Here is a 7264-nt window from a genome sequence, read left to right on the forward strand (position 1 = left end):
GCTCCCAGCTGATACCCCGGCTTAACCCCCACCTTACCGCTTCAGATTACCGCCCATCTTCCTGCCCTGCCTTACCTGTTAACTTACACACAGTTAACATCAGACTACACAGTGGTGCTCCCTGTCACTGTCAGACAGTCAGAACCACTGCACAGTTGAAAGATATTAACCACCATCCGCACCAACAGATACAGGAAGGCATAGATTCAGTGTCAATATCAGACGCTATAGTTTGTTAAAATCATAATGGTCACACGCAGACACTCACACAAAGACACACAGAGCGAGACACACAAACTCACACAGAGCGAGTCACACAAACACACACATATGTAGAAACACACACTCGAACACACATAAACAGCTTCACACCGACGGAGCAGCGGCTGGAATTCACTGGACACAGCTACGCAGCCAAAAAACACCTTCTACAGTCACTAAACACCAGCCACAGCCAAAAAAACACCGGACACTATACACCTGTAACTGAACACCAGCCACTGCACACCTGCTACAAAACCAACAGCTGGCAACCACTGAACACCAGCCACTAAACACCAGCCACTAAACATCAGCCACTAAACACCAGCCACTAAACACCAGCCACTAAACACCAGCCACTAAACATCAGCCACTAAACACCAGCCACTAAACACCAGCCACTAAACACCAGCCACTAAACACCAGCCACTAAACATCAGCCACTAAACATCAGCCACTAAACACCAGCCTCTAAACACCAGCCACTAAACACCAGCCACTAAACACCAGCCACTAAACCCCAGCCACTAAACACCAGCCACTAAACACCAGCCACTAAACACCAGCCACTAAACACCAGCCACTAAACACCAGATAGGAGCCACTAAACATAACTCGCAGCCAATATATAGCAGCCACAGCCCAAGAAACACCAGACGCTGTCACTGAACACAAACCAGTAGTCGCTCAACAATCACACACAGAGATACACACAGAGATACACAGAAACAAACGCACAGACACAGATACACAAAAGCATAGATTTATACATCGACATACAGACCCACAAACACACACAGACACACATACATACTCTGCTATCAGTCTATATTGAGGCTCTCACTGTTAATATCAGACTATATTGAGGCGCTCACTGTTAATATCAGTCTATATTGAGGCACTCACTGTTAATATCAGTCTATATTGAGGCACTCACTGTTAATATCAGACTATATTGAGGCGCTCAGTGTTAATATCAGACTATATTGAGGCACTCACTGTTAATATCAGACTATATTGAGACGCTCACTGTTAATATCAGACTATATTGAGGCTCTCACTGTTAATATCAGACTATATTGAGGCGCTCACTGTTAATATCAGACTATATTGAGGCGCTCGCTGTTAATATCAGTCTATATTGAGGCACTCACTGTTAATATCAGACTATATTGAGGCACTCACTGTTAATATCAGACTATATTGAGGCACTCACTGTTAATATCAGTCTATATTGAGGCGCTCACTGTTAATATCAGACTATATTGAGGCGCTCACTGTTAATATCAAGCTATAATGCGGCTCTCAATGTTAATATCAGACTATATTGAGGCTCTCACTGTTAATATCAGACTATATTGAGGCTCTCTCTGTTTGTGTGAATCTGTACTTCCATGTGTGTTTAGCAGAGACACAAAATATCTGGAAGTTATTAAACACCATCCGTAACAACAACAGACACGAAAAATTGTTTATTAATGGTAGACGGTATTTATTGGCAGCTAAATTATATCTATTGACTTCCAATTGGTGCTTCGTGGGTGTGTGTCTGGGTATGTGTGATCGGGTTGTGTTACTTTGTCGTCTGATATTAACGGTGAGCGCCTCAATATAGTCAGATATATACAGAGTGTCTGCATTTGTTTGTGGTTCTGTTTGTGCTGAGTGAATCTTTGTCTGCTGTTGTGACGGATGTTGTTGTTATGGTGTTGTTAGCACCAACAAGTACCCATTAACACCAATCACCACCCTGTAAACCCCGGCTAGCACCCACTAAACACCAGCCAGCAGCCAATAAACCCCAACAAGAACCCACTGAACACCAAATACGGTGTTGTTGTTAAGTAGTTGTTAACACACAGAGAAACACAGAATCAAACGCATAAAGACACAGATACACAAAAGCATAGATTCACACATGCACATACAGACCAACGAACATAAAACAACAACAACAAGTTTCCATTTATTGAGCGCCTTTCACGTCGGGAGGACGTCACAAGGCGCTGTACAGTTGGGTCAGTACCCGAGCAGGATGGGGGGAAATGGTCAGGGTGAGGAGACGGAAGGGAGGGAGCGAGGAGGGGGTAGAGAGTCGAGAGGGGAGCTGAAGGCACGGTCAAAGAGAAAGCTCTTGAGACCAGCCTTGAAAGAGGAAAGGGAGGAAGGAAGGCGAAGGCACTGAGGAATAGAGTTCCAGAGCCCAGGGGCTGAGAGGCTGAAGGCCCGGCCACCGATGGTAGGGCGGTTGGGGCGGATGACGAGGAGCAGACCGGAGCCAGAGGAACGGAGGTTACGGCCAGGTAGGTAGGGTGGTAGTAGGTCGGAGAGGTAGGAGGGAGAAAGGCCGTGAAAGGCCTTGTGGGCGAGGATGAGGATCTGGAATTCGATCCTCTGGAGGATGGGGAGCCAGTGGAGGCGAGCGATGGTGGGCGTGATGTGGTCCTGAAGCTTGGTGCTGGACAGTACACGAGCTGTAGCGTTCTGAATGACCTGCAGTGTGGAGGGAGGTGCCGGGAAGGCCAGCGAGGAGAGAGTTCCCATAGTTCAGCCTTGAGGTGGTAAAGGCGTGGACCAGAGTTTCAGCAGCGTGAGGGGTGAGGTCGTGCCGTAGTCTGGCGACATTGCGCAGGTGATGGAAGGCGGTGCCAGTTGTGGCGCGGATTTGAGGGAGAAAGGACAGCTCAGGGTCGAACAGAACACTGAGATTCCTGACTGGCTTTGAGAGGTTGAGAGTGCAGCCTTGGATGCTGATGCTGTCAGCGCCTGAGGTGCGGAGGCGCTGACTTGAGCCAATCAGGAGGGCCTCAGATTTACGCACATTGAGCTGAAGAAAGTTGTCTCTCGTCCGGGACTCGATGTCGGACAGGCAGGCTGTCAGGACATCGGTGGTCTTGAAGTTGAGGGTAGAGGAGGAAAGGTAGAGTTGGTGTCATCGCATACATGTGGAAGTTAACTCCAAGTCTGCGGATGACGTCACCAAGGGGGAGCATATAGAGGGTGAAGAGGAGGGGACCGAGGACAGAGCCCTGAGGGACACCACATGAGACAGTGCGGGGGGTGGAGGAGAAGCCATTCGTCGAGACAAAGTGAAGACGGAGAGAAAGGTACGACCTAAACCATTCAAGGACAGTGCCTTGAAGGTTGAGGTGGGAGGACAAGCGGTGGAGTAGGATAGCGTGGTCGACCGTGAGACGACAACTCGTTCCAGTTCCTTGGACAGGAAGGGGAGGTTGGAAATGGGCCGCTTGCTTGATAGCTGCCGCGCATCAAGGGAGGGTTTTTTCAAGGTGGGAGTGATGGTGGCAGTTTTTATGGGAATGGGAACAGAGCCAGAGGAGAGGGAGACGTTGACGATTTCTGTGACATGTGGGGCAAGGAGGTGGAGCTTGGAGGCAAGGAGTGGAGTGGGTTGCGTTCATGGGAGCAGGTGGTGGGTTTGATTTTGAGGAGATCCAGCCAGATTTGTCGGTGGACTGTTAGGCCAGATTTGAGGCAGGTGCGTTCAGCGGCCCACACGTGGCTCTTCAGCGTGCGGAGGTGGGTGGTGAACCAGGGGGAGGAGCGAGAGTAGGAGACAGGATGGGAGGTGATGGGGGCAAGAGTGACTAGTTTGGAGGAGAGGGTGTTGTGGAGGAGTGTGAGTGCAGAAGGTGGGTCAGTGACGGTTGAAGGCCAGAGGGAGAGGAGTTCAGATGAGAGAATACGATAGTCAGTATCCCTCGTGGGGCATTTTGTCGAAGCCCATCTGGAAACTGAAGTGCTTTACATCTATTACACTTCACTTGTTTGATTCAGTGCTTCCCAAATAATTCGCTAAAATTGGTCAGTATGTCATTTTTTTGGCAAAACATGATGGCTGCTGCTAACAATAATCTACTTCTCCAGATACAGTAACAATATTCATTCGCAGGGCAGGGCAGGGAAAGAGGAACAATGAATTAATCACCAAATATCAAACACAGCTCTCAACAATATGCAACGGATGCTAATTTCGCCTATTGAATTGGATAATTACTGTGTTGATATCAACAAAATAATTCATTTGCTTCCCACTACAATCAGAGTGAGAAACATGGACAACCCTTCAGCTAAAATTTGGGCTCGTCCGGGATTTGAACCCGGGACCTCTCGCATATTTATTCATTTGCTCGCCCAAAGCGAGAATCATAACCCGAGACCAACGAGCTACTTTGTGCATCAAATAGCTGAAATGTCAACAGAAGAACTTGATAATATCAAACTGAATAGATCTCTGTTGATTTGCTGCACATTCCTAAAAATTCATCTCAATCTTCAAGTCATTGAAAAAAATAAATTGTGTTTGTTGATTGAAACAGAACTAAGCAGAATAGTCACAAAATAAGGTCACCCAAACGGCCAGTCTTCACAGGACATACGTAGACTGTGAGTTACAATCAAATTGAACAAGAAAAGTGCCGAAACCCGGGATTGAACCAGGGACCTTTAGATCTTCAGTCTAACGCTCTCCCAACTGAGGTATTTCGGCGGTTGTAAAATAAAGTGTTTCCGCTTGTTATAAAAAATTGCACAAATCTTGTTTTCTAATGAAACACCTCCTAATTTCTGGTCGCTCATTTGGTGGGATTTTGTAGCCGATTCATATTGACAAAAAGAAAACTTTTCAGAACTTCTTCTCAGGGATTTATCACAGATGTTCGGGAGCTCCGAATTTCGGCCTTGAAGTGGGTTTTGAACAATGCTTCGGAATGACCAATATCACAAGGTTAGTTTGGATGCACATTACATCTCTAATCTCATGTCATATTCCTTTACTCTGTTATATTTTACTAACGTTTAGATTTGGTATAGTGTCACGGCACATCTTTGAGAGGTCTACAATTCCAGCCTCGCGTGTGAGAAAGCTGACGACCTCGTGGCGCAACGGTAGCGCGTCTGACTCCAGATCAGAAGGCTACGTGTTCAAATCACGTCGAGGTCAATATTTTGATTCACAGTCAATGTAATCTTGTTGCTGTTGTTTTAGCAGATTTGTGGAGATGCCATGTTGCAGTGTGTTAGCACTGCAGTTAAATAAAAATTTGAAAAAATATCACTCACATCGAAAATATACTGACGGAAACTGACGGTTATCAATAGTGAAAAGACTTTTGTATCTCTAACAACTTTTACAACTGTTTCCAAAAGCAGTGTTCATAAATTAGTGCTTATTTGATACAAATAAAATTTTGAATACATTTGAATTTCATTTAAGCGTCTGTTGTGGCGGAATAAGGAGCACGAGGTGAAAATACTTCCACATCATAAGGGGATCAGTGTCTCCATCTATTTGCGTTTACACTTCAGCTTCGAATAGCTCATTTAGAGAGGTTGTCCATTTTTATCAATCCAAGGATTGCCTGTGACAACAGTCAAGTCAATAAAAAGCTATATTTTTCTGTGGCAGAAGGATGTAGAAAGAAGTCTCTGTTGCTAAATCGTTCAGGGCGTTCGGCTGTTATCTGAAAGATTGGTGATGCAAGCCCACCCAGGGACGTGTCTATTTTGGCGTAAATATATTCTGTTTCAATTATTTCTTCGCAATTGAAATAATATCGTGAAAAACTTCGTAACAGTTGATCATTTAGTTTTGCTTTAGTGACAATTTTCTGTGTTTTTCAACCGACATATTGTTGGAGCACTTGATTTCGTTTCCACACCAAACGTCGCAGGTTATGTTGGATTTCTTTCATCGGCAGGAAGACTTCGACCTGGGCCTTGTGGCCACACTTGACTCCAGTTAGTGTCTCAATGTTCCTCCAGGACTATCATATAGATACGAGGATATTTAAATCCGCAATATCAGATATAGTCGGGAACTGCTCGACTCAAACAATCCACAAACTCAGCCTTCGAAACGCTGAAAAACCAGAATTTAACAACCATGTTTGTTAGAAATTCAGGTAAGAATCGATTAAAACAGAATTCACGAATTCCCTCCTCTCATATTTTCTGTACAAGTTGTGTACAAGTCATTGTTTTTTATACCTAAGGGATGATAAATGATCCCAAATGTTGTATGTGGAGGCAAATTTACAGCCGTGATAGTATTGTGGTAAATATATTGTTTTGTGGCCGCTACAAACTCGGGTCCCATCCGTGTCACGTCAATCGCCATTGCTTTTCAGTTTGACACATATTTAACTGCACCTCCCTCCACAAGCAGCAGGTCATTCAGAACTCTGCAGCTCGTGTACTGTCCCGCATTAGGCTTCGGGACCACATCACACCGACCCTCGCTCGCCTCCACTGGCTCCCCATCCCCCAGAGGATTGAATTCAAGATCCTCATCCTCACCTACAAGGCCATTCAAGGCCTTGCTCCCTCCTACATCTCCGACCTACTATTCCCCCTACCTACCTGCCCGTACCCTCCGTTCCTCTGGCTCCGGTCTGCTCCACATCCACCGCCCCAAACGCCCTACCATCGGTAGCCGGGGCTTCAGCCTCTCAGCCCCGAGGCTCTGGAACTCCAGTGCCTTCACCTTGCCTCCTCCCTTTCGTCCTTCAAGGCCGTTCTCAAGACCTTTCTCTTTGACCGTGCCTTTAGCTCCCCTCTCGAATCTCTACCCCCTCCTCGCTCCCTCCCTTCCCTCCCCTCACTCTGACCATTTCCCCACTGCTAGGGTCCTGACCCAACTGTACAGCGCCTTGGGACGTCCTCCGATGTGAAAGGCGCTCTATAAATGGAATATTTTTGTTTTTTGTTGTTGTTTCATTTGAAACTCACCGCTGTCTTCATTTGATTAATAATTTCAGTGAACCTCGCGTTTGATACAGTGCCTTCTCACAACTTCGCTACGTCTCAAAGCACTTCACAGAATGCATTGTAAAGTGAATTAACTGTTCACTTATTACTACTACTACTAGTTATTAATATAATTAATATTTGGTGGGATATGTTGATGATAAACATTTTACACAACTTATTGATAATTCGTGTTCTGCGTTATTTTTATTGTTTGCTTTTCATAAGACTTAAC

General features: G+C 45.7%; 2 non-coding genes across 2 annotated transcripts; one reads left to right on the forward strand and one right to left on the reverse strand.

The window, feature by feature from the left end:
• Nucleotides 1-4698: 4698 nt before the first annotated feature.
• Nucleotides 4699-4771, reverse strand: trnaf-gaa. The gene has a single exon. It is a non-coding gene; the product is annotated as a tRNA-Phe (tRNA).
• A 381-nt stretch (nt 4772-5152) lies between these two features.
• On the forward strand, nt 5153-5224 carry trnaw-cca. The gene has a single exon. It is a non-coding gene; the product is annotated as a tRNA-Trp (tRNA).
• Nucleotides 5225-7264: the final 2040 nt, after the last annotated feature.

This window comes from Callorhinchus milii, unplaced genomic scaffold (assembly GCF_018977255.1).
Source record: "Callorhinchus milii isolate IMCB2004 unplaced genomic scaffold, IMCB_Cmil_1.0 Scaffold33, whole genome shotgun sequence".
NCBI lineage: Eukaryota > Metazoa > Chordata > Chondrichthyes > Chimaeriformes > Callorhinchidae > Callorhinchus > Callorhinchus milii.